This window comes from Mustela putorius, unplaced genomic scaffold (genome assembly GCF_011764305.1).
Source record: "Mustela putorius furo isolate JIRA1106 unplaced genomic scaffold, ASM1176430v1.1 tig00000095_pilon_pilon_pilon, whole genome shotgun sequence".
Lineage (NCBI taxonomy): Eukaryota > Metazoa > Chordata > Mammalia > Carnivora > Mustelidae > Mustela > Mustela putorius.
The window spans coordinates 9,697,281-9,711,410 of record NW_025421280.1 but is presented as its reverse complement, the minus strand read 5'-3'; positions in this window follow the sequence as shown (position 1 = coordinate 9,711,410).

Genomic DNA, 14,130 nt, shown 5'->3' with positions numbered 1-14,130 from the left:
ATTATAATAAGAGTTGAGGAATTGTGATAAAGACCAGTATGGCCTACAAAGGCCTAAAATCCTTAACCTTTGGACTCTTATGGGAAATACTGAATCTAAAATACTTAACCCTCGATCTTTTAAGTAAAGGTTTATAGAGCCCTGGAGCAAGCAGTTCAATTGTGCAAATGAATGGAAGTCTATTCTTGCCACTTCTGTACCAAGCCATTGCATTTTCCAGGAGGGTCAAGGTTATAACTGGTTCTGGAATGGGGTCTTCCTTTTTTTTTTTTTTTATTGGTCTTAACGATCTTCTTTTCTGATCTCTGCTGTAGCTCCGTATTGACTTGAGCTGAGCAACTGCTCCAATTCCAGGTCTCTCCATGCCTCAAACTGTCCCCATTTTGCTTCATGAGAATGTCTTCCAGGCAGTTAACCTCAGGTGGCAATGTCAGGAATAAGAGAAGAAAAGAAATGCGGCAGCGGAGGTGGGTATTAAAATTTGGATGCCTCCGGCTAAAACATTAGGCTAACAAAAGCATCACCCACCATTTTCAGGGAAGGTAAGGGATGAACATGGGTAAGAGGAGGAAAGATGCAAAGGAGCACTTTTGACTTACTTGTAAATATTTTTGATGGAATTTGTAAAATATTTTGATGGAATTTGTAAAATATTTTGATGGAATATTTTGGTGGAATATTTTTTATCAGCCCACTGAGAAAAGACCCAGAACGTGAATTCTTGTTGCTGTAACTCAAACTGAAGAAGCAACACAGAGCATGAGAGTCAGAAAAGTCAGAATGAGCATGGCACCTGGATGGGTCAGTCCGTTAAGCATCTGCCTTGGGCTCAGGTCATGATCCCAGGATCCTTCTGGGAAGGAACCTGACTTCAGGCTCCCTGCTCAGTGGGGAGCCTGCTTCTCCTTCTCCCTCTGCCCCTCTCCTCCTGCTCATGTTTTTTCTCTCTCTCTCTCTCTGTCTCAAATAAATAAAATAAAATCTTAAAAAAAAAAAAAAAAAAGAGCATGGTTTGAATCCTGGCTCTGCCACTTAAATTTCATGTAACCTTAGGCAACAGACTTAAGTGTTCTGGGAAAGGGACAAAATAGTGTCATGGTGAGAGGCTAAATAAGATGGTTTTTATTTAATAACCACCATTACAAGACTTCAGTCTCTGAATCCTCACCACCACCCTGAAGAAGAAACTTTGATTATCATCCCTATTTTACAGATGAGCAGACTGAGAGAGAGAGAGAGAGGTGAAGTGTTAGACCCTCAATTTAAACCCAGAAAGTCTCAGGGCACTTGGGTGGTGCAGTCAGTTAAGCATCGGACTCTTGCTTTCAGCTCAGGTCCTGATTTCAGGGTCATGGGGTTGAGCCCCACCTCAGGCCTCTCTCTGAGTGGGATATCCGCTGGAGATTCTCTCTCTCCCTTGTCCTCTGCCTCTCCCCCCACTCACATGCTCACACTTTGTCTCTCTGTTTCTCCCTCCCACCCCCACAAATAAATAAATCTTTAAAAATAAGAAAATAGAATAAACCCAGAAAATCTAGTCAGAGCATCTATGCCCATAACCCCTGGACACATATAGGCTGATCCATGGCAAACATTAGATAAATATCAGTTTTCAAATGCCTCTTAAAATTTAAAAAACAAGGGCACCTGGGTGGCTTAGAGGGTTAAACCTCTGCCTTCTGCTCAGGTCATGATCCCAGGGTCCTGGGATCGAGCCCCGCATCAGGCTCTCTGCTCAACAGGGACCTGCTTCCCCCTCTCTCTCTGCCTGCCTCTCTGCCTACTTATGATCTCTGTCTACCAAATAAATAAATAAAAGTCTTTTATAAATTTTTTAAAAACAAGAAAAACATTTTATTAGATTTGTGTTTTCAATACTTGTGTGAAAGGCAGGGCCTCTGGAATCAGACCTCCAATTCCTCGTACACCATTTTCTAACAGGAACCCATGAATATTTATGTGTAGACCGGGCATGCTCTTTCCATCCCCAGTGTCAGGGTCATCTGTAAAATGAAGATAATGGTGCCTACGTTACGGTGTTGCTTAAGCCCAAGACAATGCCATCAGAGCTCCTATCGAGACTCTGGAATATGGTCACAGACACCATCTCGTCTGTGACCTTGAAGAGCCTGCCTTGCCTTCTCTGCTCATGAAACCCTGTTCCTTCTTCCTGACCCAACTCAATTCCCCTCCGCAGATTCGGCTGGATCCCTTGTTGGAGTTCTGCCTCCCTTGGGTTACGGAGGGAGCCTGGTTGTGGCCCTGCTTCCCCAGCTCCAGGGAGTTCCGGGGTCAGCAGGGGTGACTACCTCACCTCGGATGGGAGTTCACAAGATCCCACCGGAAAACGCCACCAACGGACATAACTGGATCTTTCCGTTTCCCTAAGGAGTCTGCCAATTGTTCAGCCACACAGTTTGATATTTTAATGCAAGGACATGAGTCCTCCCTCTGCTCATCCCATCTAATAATCCCTGAGGATCACAGGGGCCAGCGGACCTCCCCACCTCTCTCCAGCACCCCGTCCTCTCGGCTCCCCCATGCCAGCCCTCCTTCTCGCAAACTTGCTGATTCGTGCTTGTTATTCTTTTGGCCAGGAAGGTCCTTCCTCTCCTTACTCTTCACCTGGCTCACTCTTCTGTGTCCTTCAAGGAACCCCTGTGACAAGGTCACCTGCCCCCTCGGGCTGCCCTCACCGCACCAGCACACTTGCACAACCCCGTGCCTACATGGCGTCTCTTGCCTGTCTCTCCCCCTTAGATCAGCACTGCCCAAGAGAAGCAAAATGCAGGTCAGAGATGTCATTTTAAACGGTCTTGCAGCCACATTTTTAAAAATAAAAAGATGCAGACTAAATTAATTTTATTCACCTAGCCTATTTAACCCAATATGACCATTTCAACATACTGATATAAAAAGTTACTAAAGGTGTGTTTTTCTTCCTCTTTTTTTATACTAAGTCTTAAAAATCCAGTATGTAGTTTATACCTACAGCACAAATCAGTTTGGGCCAGCCACATGACAGGTGCTCAATAGCCACATGTGGCTTGTGGCTCTCACAGTGGACAGCTTGGCGCTAGACTGTAAGGCCCCTGAGGGCCGAGAACACAGGTTCTTACTGCAGTATCCACAGTAGCAGACTAGGCTTGGCTCAAAGTAAGAGCCAAATAAACATTTGGTTTAAAAAAAAAAAAAAAAAACACGGGGGGACACCTGGGTGTCTTAGTTGGTTAAGCCTCTCTGCCTTCGGCTCAGGCCATGATCCCAGGGTCCTGGGATGGAGTCCCACATGGGGCTCCTTGCTCAGTGGGGAGCCTGCTTCTCTCTCTGCCTCTGCCTGCTTGTGTTCTCCCTCTCTCTCTCTCTCTGAGAAAAATAAAAAAATAAATAAAATCTTTTTTTTAAAAAAGGTATAAAAAGATCAAATTCTTAAAAATAATTTAAAAAAAAATTATTGGTACAGAGCAAGAAGTGGAGGCCCCGGGAGAGGAAGTGACTGACCCAAGGTCACAGGACTAGTGAATAATAATCCACTGCTGGCCCCCGGCTGGAGCCAGATGGCCCCAGTGCCTGCTGGAAACTGTAGGCGTCTCTCCGTCAGTCCTTCCCTCTGGGTGCCCACGCACGCCCAGAGGTCATCCCAGAGCATCTTTATTAAAAACGTCACCTTGAAAGACAGAAGTTTGATTTTGTGAGAAAAGTTTTCTATTACCTTGTAAATCCTAGAGCCGGGTAGGGATTCTGTAAGCGGCCTTAGCGCGCCCTGCTCTTCCTGCCACAGATGTTATTTTGAAGCTCTCTGTACAGCTACGGTATTACCGGCAGAGATTTCCTTCAGGATTCAGCCTTCGGTTTCTCTAGATGAGGCTGCGGAGCGAGTCAGGGCAAGCACCACCTCCCCAGGCGGGAGCGGGGGTGGCGCAGGCGTGGGGATCCGTGGGCAGGGGGGAGGGGGCTGGGCTGGCAAATCGGGGGGCACAGCTCACCCTCCCGACCTTGTTCCCACTGAGAAATCCAAGTTCGGGTAGGCCTGAGAAGTCATTCTCCTTCAGAAGGTTACATTTTAAGTGAAGGGACAGTCGTTGCCAAAAAAAAAAAAAAAAAAAAAAAAAGGAAATTATAGACGCAAAAAATACGAACTCAGGGGTACCTGGGTGGCTCAGTGGGTTAAGCCTCTGCCTTCGGCTCAGGTCATGATCCCAGGGTCCTGGGATCGAGCCCCACATCGGACTCTCTGCTCTGCAGGGAGCCTGCTTCCTCCTCTCTCTCCCTACTTGTGATCTCTGTCAGATAAATAAAAATAAATCTTTAAAAAAAAAAAAATACGAACTCAGACTATGTTTGTAAGTAGAATAAAAAGAGTGACACAACGATATCACAATACAATCCCATTGACGTTATGAAATTTATTTTTCAGGGCAACCAGGTGGCTCAGTTGGTAAGCGTCTCTGCCTTCAGCTCAGGTCATGATCCTAGGGTCCTCAGATCGAGGCCCCCTGCGGGCTCCTTGCTCAGCAGGGAGCCTGCTTCTCCCTCTCCCACTCTCCCTGCTTGTGTTCCCTCTCGCTGTATCTCTGTCTGTCATATAAATAAATAAAATCTTTAAAAATAAATAAATAAAATAAAATTTATTTTTCACTTGCATATGTTACAAGAAAGAGATCCAGAAGATGATTTTCTTGAAATATTATAGCTCTCATTAGGGGGTAAAAAGTATGAATGATGTTTTATTTTCTTTACTCCTGAGTCATCTTCCATGAATGCATTATAGGTGTAAAAAGGGAGAAAGTGAAAATTTTAAAGGAAACAAGTCTATGCACACACATATACATTCCCATCTGATCCCAAATGTCAATGATATTTAAGTGCTAATTATTTTTGGAAGTTCCCATGAAACTCATTGTTGCTTTAGCTTTTAAGTAATTTGCCCCTTCCATGCTCAAATAAGGTCGGGGACAGAAAACCAGTCCTCCAGGCTTGCAAACAGCTGAGGAATGCAGCCTCCCCTGGTGTGTAAACAGAAACCAGGGCGTGGGAGTGGGAGTCAGAGGCTGGTCCTGAGAGATTTGGCACAGATGCCAGAAGTCTTCTCAGGAACCGAGGCTTATTAACTAGGAAACTGGGGAGCAGCCCATCTTTCTTCTATGTTGGTGATGACTCATTCAAAGAGCCATTGGCCCACAGCAGAATGGGGATCAGGGCCTAGGAAGAAGGGATGTTTCCAAACCTGCTAAGAGTTTCATTTTCCCTACCTGGGTGCTGCCTCCCCAGGTACAGTCTTAGACCCCTGGTTCTCAACCAGGTAGATTTTGCCCTCCGGGAGACATCAGGCAATGTCTGAAGATAACTCAACATCCTACAATGCCAGGAAGGCCCTCTACAACAAAAAATCCCTCAGCCCCTTCATGTCAATGGTACCAAGGTGAGTAAACCTTCTCTTAGACAATGAAGGAAATTATTTGACTGTTTTGAAGGAAGGCATGTGTTTTGCTGAAGTGAGTCAGATCACCCGCTGACACCTGGCTGTGTTCTCCATGGCCTCCAGGCCAGCGGAGGATCTGGGCTTGTTTATCTCTAGAAATCATTGTCATGTTTTGAATATTTTGATTATACCACCTATCCCTGTGGATTGGCCTAGAGAAAAATAGGCATGGAACATGAGCTTCCTTCAACATGCCAGCTCCAATCCACTGAAGGGGACTGCCAGGTGGGGTTCTCTGGAAACAGATCTTGTCTGGGTATGAGACCCATGACAAGAAGGCAAAGAAGCAGGATGGGGCAGAGGGAGAAGACAAAGCACAAACCAAGCCAGACAAAGCTTCAGCCAACCTGGGGGTCCAAGGGGGGGAGGCTCTGTGGCTGGTCTTTCCCATTGGAGCTGTCTGACAGTGCACTGCAACTGCAACTGAAACTGAAACTGGCCACCCACTCTCCCAGCCACGCACCCCTGGCAGAGTGACTAGGTAAAGGCTGCCCCAGAAAGGACATGACTTCCAAGCAGGGGGTGCTCCGCAGCTGAGGCTGACCTCAAAGATGCTGACAGCTGGACGGTCTGCTCACCACACTCCCTGCAGCTGGACAGCAACTCCTCACTTAAGAGGGAACTGGGAGTGGGAGGCACATTTCCACGTCTATCACGGGGTGCATCCACACTCGGCACAAAGGCGTGCTGCAGTCCATGAACAATGTCTACCTTGGTCCAAGCACAGAACAAACAGCAAGATCTATGCCAGGTGTTTGGCAGCCCAGCATTATAAAAAGGGACTGACGGCTAAGGCAGCTAATTGCAGTATCATGATGGTACTTGAAAATAAACAGGGTCTGGAAGAAAACCCAAAACCGTATATGTCAAACGGGGAGTGGAACCTGCTTGCCATCTAGTTAACTATTGATTGGGCTGGATTAAAAAGGGAAGCATTCCCTTGGTTTCTGATATGAAATTTCACCTTCCTTTGTTTATTCCACATTCACTCATTAAGTATGCACTGTGTGCCAAGCCTAGGGCTTGACGCTGGAACGCAACAAAGAAGTAAGTCATAAGTAATGGATAATGTCCTGAAATTGTTGAGTTTGCCCTTCTTGCCTGATGAATTTGGCTTTGACCCAATTAATTAGGTCTGTGCCACCAGCTCCATGGGCTCCTTCGGTCTCTTCGGCTGAGCCAGGGGAGCCCAGTACTACAATAATGAAGCCTTTGGAGTTCTAACTAACCCTTTGCTATGCCTCTATTAGCTTTGACCTTGGAAGTCAAGTAAGAAGGGTTTACTGCCATAGCTACAGCATTTCTTGGTCTAGATTAAAACAACTGAATTCTGCCTTGGAAGGAGAGAATAAATGTGCTGGTGGGGAAGAGTTTGAGGGTCCAGCATATTGTTTGAGCCAGAAAGTTCACAGAGTTAATAACAGCAACACTGCTAGTGGCTAGGAATAGTACTCGTAGTAGTAGTTATAATTACAATAAATATAATTGATGACCTATCTCAAACACTATCTATCTGATGTTTTAATAATCTTTTTATTTAAGTGGAGTAGAACTTCCATATGGATTTCTTTTTTTTTTTTAAGATTTTATTTATTTATTTGACAGACAGAGATCACAAGCAGGTAGAGAGGCAGACAGAGAGAGAGAGGAGGAAGCAGGCTCCCTGCTGAGCAGAGAGCCCGATGTGGGACTCGATCCCAGGACCCTGAGATCATGACCTGAGCCGAAGGCAGAGGCTTAACCCTCTGAGCCACCCAGGCACCCCCATATGGATTTCTTGAAACTAAAAACATGGGAGAGGTAACGCACTCAACCGATAGTCTTTGTCCTCAAGTCTTGCCTAAGATCAGGTAGGTTGGTGTCTCTTGAGACACGGCATAATGCCAAACAGAAGCTTGTCCAATAAACACAAATTAAATTTATTTTAGATCCCGTGGAGTCCCTGGACTGGCCCTCTAGTCATGTGCCCTAGCAAGCAATGTTTGCAATACATCAAGAACATAATAAAACTGCCAATTTTTCTTATTTAAAGCCATCCACAGTGAGTTTATATGACGAGCTACCACAGTGAGATACAGTTAATTACATTCCCAGGTAATTTTGATCCAAAAGGGATCATTTTGCTTTTTCCAACTGAAAATAAATCATTTATTATAGATGAAGGAACATAATTCTGGAGCTGGATGAAATATAAGTTAACAATAATGAATGGAAGCAATTATGCAGATGGTATGATTCATAATATGTTCCTTATCAGCTCGTGAGAAGATGCCTGTTTCCTCTGAGGGGGTTTCTGAATGAGGGAAAAACATGTTTCTGAATTATTTAGCTTAGATTTCACACTGTCAGCTGGATTGCCTCTTTGCTGCAATAAAAGAACTCTAATAATTATTGTTACTGCACAAAGGAAAGAGTTGCCTGGTAGGTAGTGAGTTCCCCGTCATGAAGACATTTGAGCAAACCCACTGTCAATGCTGAACATGTCGTAGGGTAAATTGTTCTCAATTAGTCTATTAGATAAGGATTTGACTAGACTATTTTGAGAGTAATTCATTTAATAAGGGTTTGTTGGGCCCTTCTCTTGGGCCAGGTGCAATGGAATGGAACTTTGCACGGGTCATAGGTCTTATCTTCAAGCAAAATACAGTACACTAGGGGTGCCTGGGTGGCTCAGTGGGTTAAAACCTCTGCCTTCAGCTCAGGTCATGATCTCAGGGTTCTGGGATGGAGTCCCGCATCAGGCTCTCTGCTCGGCAGGGAGCCTGCTTCCTCCTCTCTCTGCCTTTCTCTCTGCCCACTTCTGATCTGTCTCTGTCAAAGGAATAAATAAAATTTAAAAAAAAAATACAGTACACTAATCTTGTTTAGCTCTGAGGTCCTACAGCTTCGTCTTCTTGAGATTTCTATCAGCTCTCAGCTCTCTCTTTCTCACCTTTTTAATGTTTCCTTGGTCTCAATTTTTTTTTTTAAAGAGAGAAAGAGTGCATGTGTGCATGTACAGTAGCAAGGTGGGAAGAGGGAGAGGAAGAAGCTTTAGCTGGCACCTCTCGTCTCAATTTTTAAATGATACCTATTTATGTGTGTGGTTTTTTTTTTAAATATAGAAAGAAATAGGGATGCCTGGGTGACTCAGTCAGTTAAGCTTCCGACTTTTGCTTTGGCTCAGGTCAGGATCTCAGGGTCTTGACATTCAGCTCCCAGTCAGTCTCTGGGCTCAGCTGGGCATCTGCTTGAGATTCTCCCTCTCCCTCTGCCCTTCCACCTGCTCATACATGCTGTTTCTGTAAAATAAATAAATAAAATCTTAGAAATAAATACATAAACCTACAGAGAAATATAAAAAAGAATACCCCACCTTCTTTCTGGCACCAGGTACTGCTGTGTAATAAACTAGGAGCTCCAAACAGCAGTCACTGATTGTTGTAGCTCACATGTGTGAGGGTCGGCTAAAGGCTGGCTGATCGAGGCTGGCCTCACCTGGGTAGTTTCATTCCTGCAGGCCAGACTCCCACATCTCTTGGTGGGAGCAGCTTCCGATGGTAGGTAGATAAGGCATGGAGGGAGTCACTGATCATCTGCCAAGAACTGTTTCCCTCTGAACCACAAGAGAACTGCAGACCCTGGGAGAGCCTGACTGCATCGTGCGGAGAGAGGCAGGATCCTACTCTTGGGGACCAGGCTCCCTGGGCTCCCTACCGCCAGAGAGAGCAGGACGTTACCCAAAAAGGGGGTGTCAGATCTTCTGGATGCCCAGACAACTGCAGAAGCCTGGAAAGCATGTGGGATAAGGTTCTCTCTTACTGGAATTGAGGGGCCTGGAGAAGCCCCATTGTCACTGTGAGGGCCTATTTAGCCGGAGCGATTCCATCCAGTTAAACAGTGATTTTGTTGTTTATGCAGTAAAACTTAAACTGACCCTGCCCCCCCTCCCCCACCAAGGAACTTACTTAAAAGCAAGTCTGGGAAACCAATCTCAGGTAACAAAGCTCAAATACAGGGGCAAGTCAGGCCAGGTGGAGACATCCAATCAGTGGGACGCATACTGTCTCCCTAGCTACCAAGGAGTGTGGGTCCCGCCTTTTGGCTACCAATTCTGACCAAGGTGATAGGCTAGTTCAAATATCTACTATAGGGTAAATTGTAATTCAGCTGGTCACTTATGTGTGACCTAGCATGACTGTGCAGATGCCCTTAAAAGGTAGTCTGTAAGGCAGAGAGGGGTCACCTCTTTGTAAGAGACAGCCCCGACCGGTCAGTTTGATTCTTGATGCTTGGCATGAAATAAAGCTTTGCTTGACCTTCACTTTGTATCAGTCTCGATCCTTTGATCACGGACCCATTATTGGGAGACCTAACAGTCACAAGGGAGGTGGTGGCCTACTGCTGCTAGACCTTCAGTCCACAGAGAAAGGGACAGCAGCGCCTCCACGCCGGCCTGAGAAAGCCCACAGCACTTCCGCCTCGGCCCCAGAACAGACGGAGGAAAATGACACAAAGCACAAGGGGCCCAAGCATCTAAGGGAGCCGGGAATGTGAGGAAGAAGAAGCCAGTGTTCGGAACAGACCTCTACTGCAAGGAGACAGACACAATTCCAACACACGCAGGACCGAGAATCCTGTGTAATGCACACACTTTCCCTACACATACACACACACACACACACACACACACGCACGCACCCCTTCTTGGCACTAAAAATATAATCTTCAAACTTAAAAAAATCACTTCTTGGGCTGACCCCGAGGGTGGTCACTGCTGAGACTGAAATTAGTGACCCGGAAGACCCAGAGGAAGAACTCTTCAAAAAGACAGAGCTGTGATCTCCTGGGTGAGAGTCTCGAGAAAAAAGATAAGAGATTTAGCAGCTAAGTCCTGGAGACCTAAATGGAGAATAATCGACTTCTCAAGGAGAAAAAGAGACAGGCTTCGGAAGAGCAACAATAATTATACAAATCAAGAAGGAAAATACCCCCAGCAGGAGGAAGTGCTGAGCCTAGTTTTTAGTTGATTTGAAAGAAAAGCCTCAGACCTCTTCAAAAATTCCAGAAGAAAGTATTAAGGAAAGAAATGAATGTCCTACATTCCCACCACAAGATAATCCCTACTTACATTATTAATAAAATGGAAATGACATGTATGCAACATTAGAAAATTCAATGGTCCCCCAAACTGAAAAGTCAGCTCTCCCTTCCTCTGCATTCCCCATTCTCCCCCAGACTTTCTCTAGAAAGGTAATCCCTGCTACCCGTTCCCTGTGAATTCTCACCCCCCACCGAAGGTTGTGCATAGATACATCCGTAGAGATGTTCATCTTTATCTATGTATGTTCATAAAAAGTCTGCAGTTTCTTAAACTTTACCACCTAAAATATCTTCCATATCAATATATACCTCATTCTTTTTTTTTTCTTTTAAATTTATCTACTTATCTGACAGACAGAGATCACAAGTAGGCAGAGAAGCAGGCAGAGAGAGAGGAGGAAGCAGGCTCCCTGCTGAACAGAGAGCCCGATGTGGGGCTCGATCCCAGGACCCCGGGATCATGACCTGAGCCGAAGGCAGAGGCTTTAATCCACTGAGCCACCAGGCACCCCTACCTCATTTTTTTTAATAACCAATTCTTTTTAATAATGTGGGCATGATGTGATTTCCCAACAGATCCTTTATTCACGCACTCTTTAGTTTCATCCCAGTTATTCTGCTCTTGCAAACAAGGCTCCCATCAGCAGCCATCTTAAAAAGATTTTTTTTTTTTAAATATACAGGGAAATTCCAAGCAGTGAAATTACCAGGCCAAAGGTACCTTGCATTTTTTTTTAATATTTTATTTATTTGACAGAGAGATCACAAGTAGGCAGGAGGCAGGCAGAGAGAAGAGGGGGAAGCAGGCTCCCCACCGAGCAGAGAGCCCGATGCAGGGCTCAATCCCAGGACCCGGAGATCATGACCTGAGCTGAAGGCAGAGGCTTAACCCACTGAGCCACCCAGAATTTTTATTGATTAAATATCTTGAAACATTCTTGGCACAGGGTAGGTACTCAATGAATTTTTCTTCAAAGTAAAATGGTCGTATTATTCATCAGGAAGATTGCATCAACTTATATTCCATATTAAAGGCTTTTTACGTCGTTGTTCTTTGTAGAACGGTGCCCACCCCAAAGGATATGTGTGTGTTCCTCGCCCTAGAACATGCAAAGACAATCTTATTGGAAGAAAGTCTTTCCAGGTTTGAGTAAGTGGAGGATCTTGAGATGAGAAGAGCGTCGCAGATTATCCAGGAACAAGTGTCCTTCTAAGAGGAAGGGGGAGGAAAATCAGGCAAGGAGATGGCCATGTGGAGGCATAATGAAGGGTAAGCGGCCACACGCCCGAGAATGCCAGGAGAGCCCCCAGAAGCTGGGAGAGCCAAGGAATGCCTTCTCCCCAAGAGCCTCCAGAGAAAGGGGCCCTGGCGACTCTTTGACTGGAGAATTCTAGCTTCCAGAAGTCTTGATGGTAATTTGGGATGGCAGCCTCAGGAAGCTCATCCCACCGTTAATATTAAGCTGAGCCTGTTGATACAACAGAAACAAGTATCTGAAGTTTGGAGGCAGACAGATTATGACCCAATAGACCCCGTCCTGCCCCCGAGAGCAGCCCTCTTCGGCCTCCCCAAACCCCTCCCCTGTTGCTGCCTCCAGCTCCTCTGTTCGCTCTTGGCCATGCCTGAAACTGAGACCCCAAACAACCAAATAAAACAGAAAGCAAACATCCACTTACCAAGTTTTCTTGGTTTGGGTACAGGCAGATTTAATTCTAATTGATCCAATCCAGACTTTGAAAAACAAGTTTATAAAATACTTTTTTTTTCCCCCCTTCAAAGCTCAGGTGGTGGCAGATGGAGAGCCACACATCTACATCCCATCTCATCAGAACTGATCCAGTGACAGTCTTGCTGGAGAGGGAAGAGCCTTTTCCCAGACAGCCTTTGGTCTCTCCCCTGGTGGAGAAGGATGCCATCTGGAACAAGGCGGTCTCCTCCTTTCACAGAGGTCGCAGAGCTAATTACCAACCATTCCAGTGCACGTTGGCTTAGAACCACGGCGTGACCCCCTCTGTATTCCAAGCTTCTGCTCTCTCCGTGGCCAATTTTGACTTAATGAAACTAATCCTGTTTTACACTTAAATAGTGCTTACAGTTCAAATACCGTTGCCAAATGTAGAAGCTCGAATGCTTTATGTTCTTTCTCACAACAAAGCTATAAGATCAGAATAGGGCAGGAATAAACGTACCCATTCTCAAGAAGAGGAAAGCTGAATGTCAGGGAGGCTACACGACTTACCCAAGCTCCAGACTTCAAATTCTGAAGTCTGAGGTCCTCCACACCATAATGCCTCCTGAGGATGGACCCCTATGAGTTAGACTTCAATTTAAAATGAGCTTATTTGGGCGCCTGGGTGGCTCACTGGGTTAAGCCTCTGCCTTCGGCTCAGGTCATGATCTCAGGGTCCTGGGATCAAGTCCCGCATCGGGCTCTCTGCTGGGCAGGGAGCCTGATACCTCCTCCTCTCTCTCTCTGCCTGCCTCTCTGCCTACTTGTGATCTCTGTCTGTCAAATAAATAAATAAAATATTTTAAATAAATAAAATAAAATAAAACAAAATGAGTTTATTTATTTTCAGGTACCCTCTCTTGTTGGGAGGTGGGGTATCTCTGGACTGAGAAGAAATCATCTGTGTGTCCACATGCAAAGGGGGATAAATATCTAGGCATTTCTGATCATCCAAACCCCCATTATCCTCTTGACTCAAATTCATTGCTCATGGTGCATTTTACTTTGAAGAAAATTCATTAAAAAAAATATATCCTAAGTTGGATTCTATTTGGAGTTAAACATGGACTTAGCCTCTACCATCAGCATCCTGTTTTCTTGCTATGTCATGTCTTCTGACATCCAGGGAGGGAGAACATCAGAGACTTCATAATTATTTATAAGCTTATTTGTCTAAGTGCATAGCTATGAAAAGACTGGAATTAGACATTTCCTTGGCAAGTCATTAATAAGTAAAGTTTTCAGGTGGCCATTCTCTGTAGTGTTATTAAAAAAAATTAAAAGCAAGATCAATTGTGCTTCTTAAAAATTCTGGAAGAAAAAAATATCCCCTCATTTTTTATGACTACCAGAAACCCTAAAAATTATTTTCTGAAGATAATTCCCATTTCTGTTCTGTGGGTCAAAGGAGTAGCAAACAATTTGAATTAAAGGCAAGAAATCTAAAAAGTCATCTATTCAAATTCATTTACTCACCAAATAGGCATGGCAGCCCCACTGTGTGCCAAGCGTGGGTTGGGGCTTTAGTGGTGAGCAAACAAAATCTCAGGTTGTAACAAGCATAAGTTCCACTGGCCAAAGTCAATGAATGCCTATCCGTCCAATCTCTAGTTTTCCACCAAACCCAGAGACTGTAGGCTGAACCCTCCTGGCGCCCTGACCAAGACACCTTGAATTGGAAGGTTAAAACCACAAATGAAGCAGCTAATCTCACATCCACAATTTAATTTTAGATAGCCAAGTTTTTAAAAATGCCCACAATGGGAAAATGCACACAGAAAAACCATCATTCAGAGACCCAGGAAAATTCTCTTCTTGCGTAGGAGTTTTTAAGGA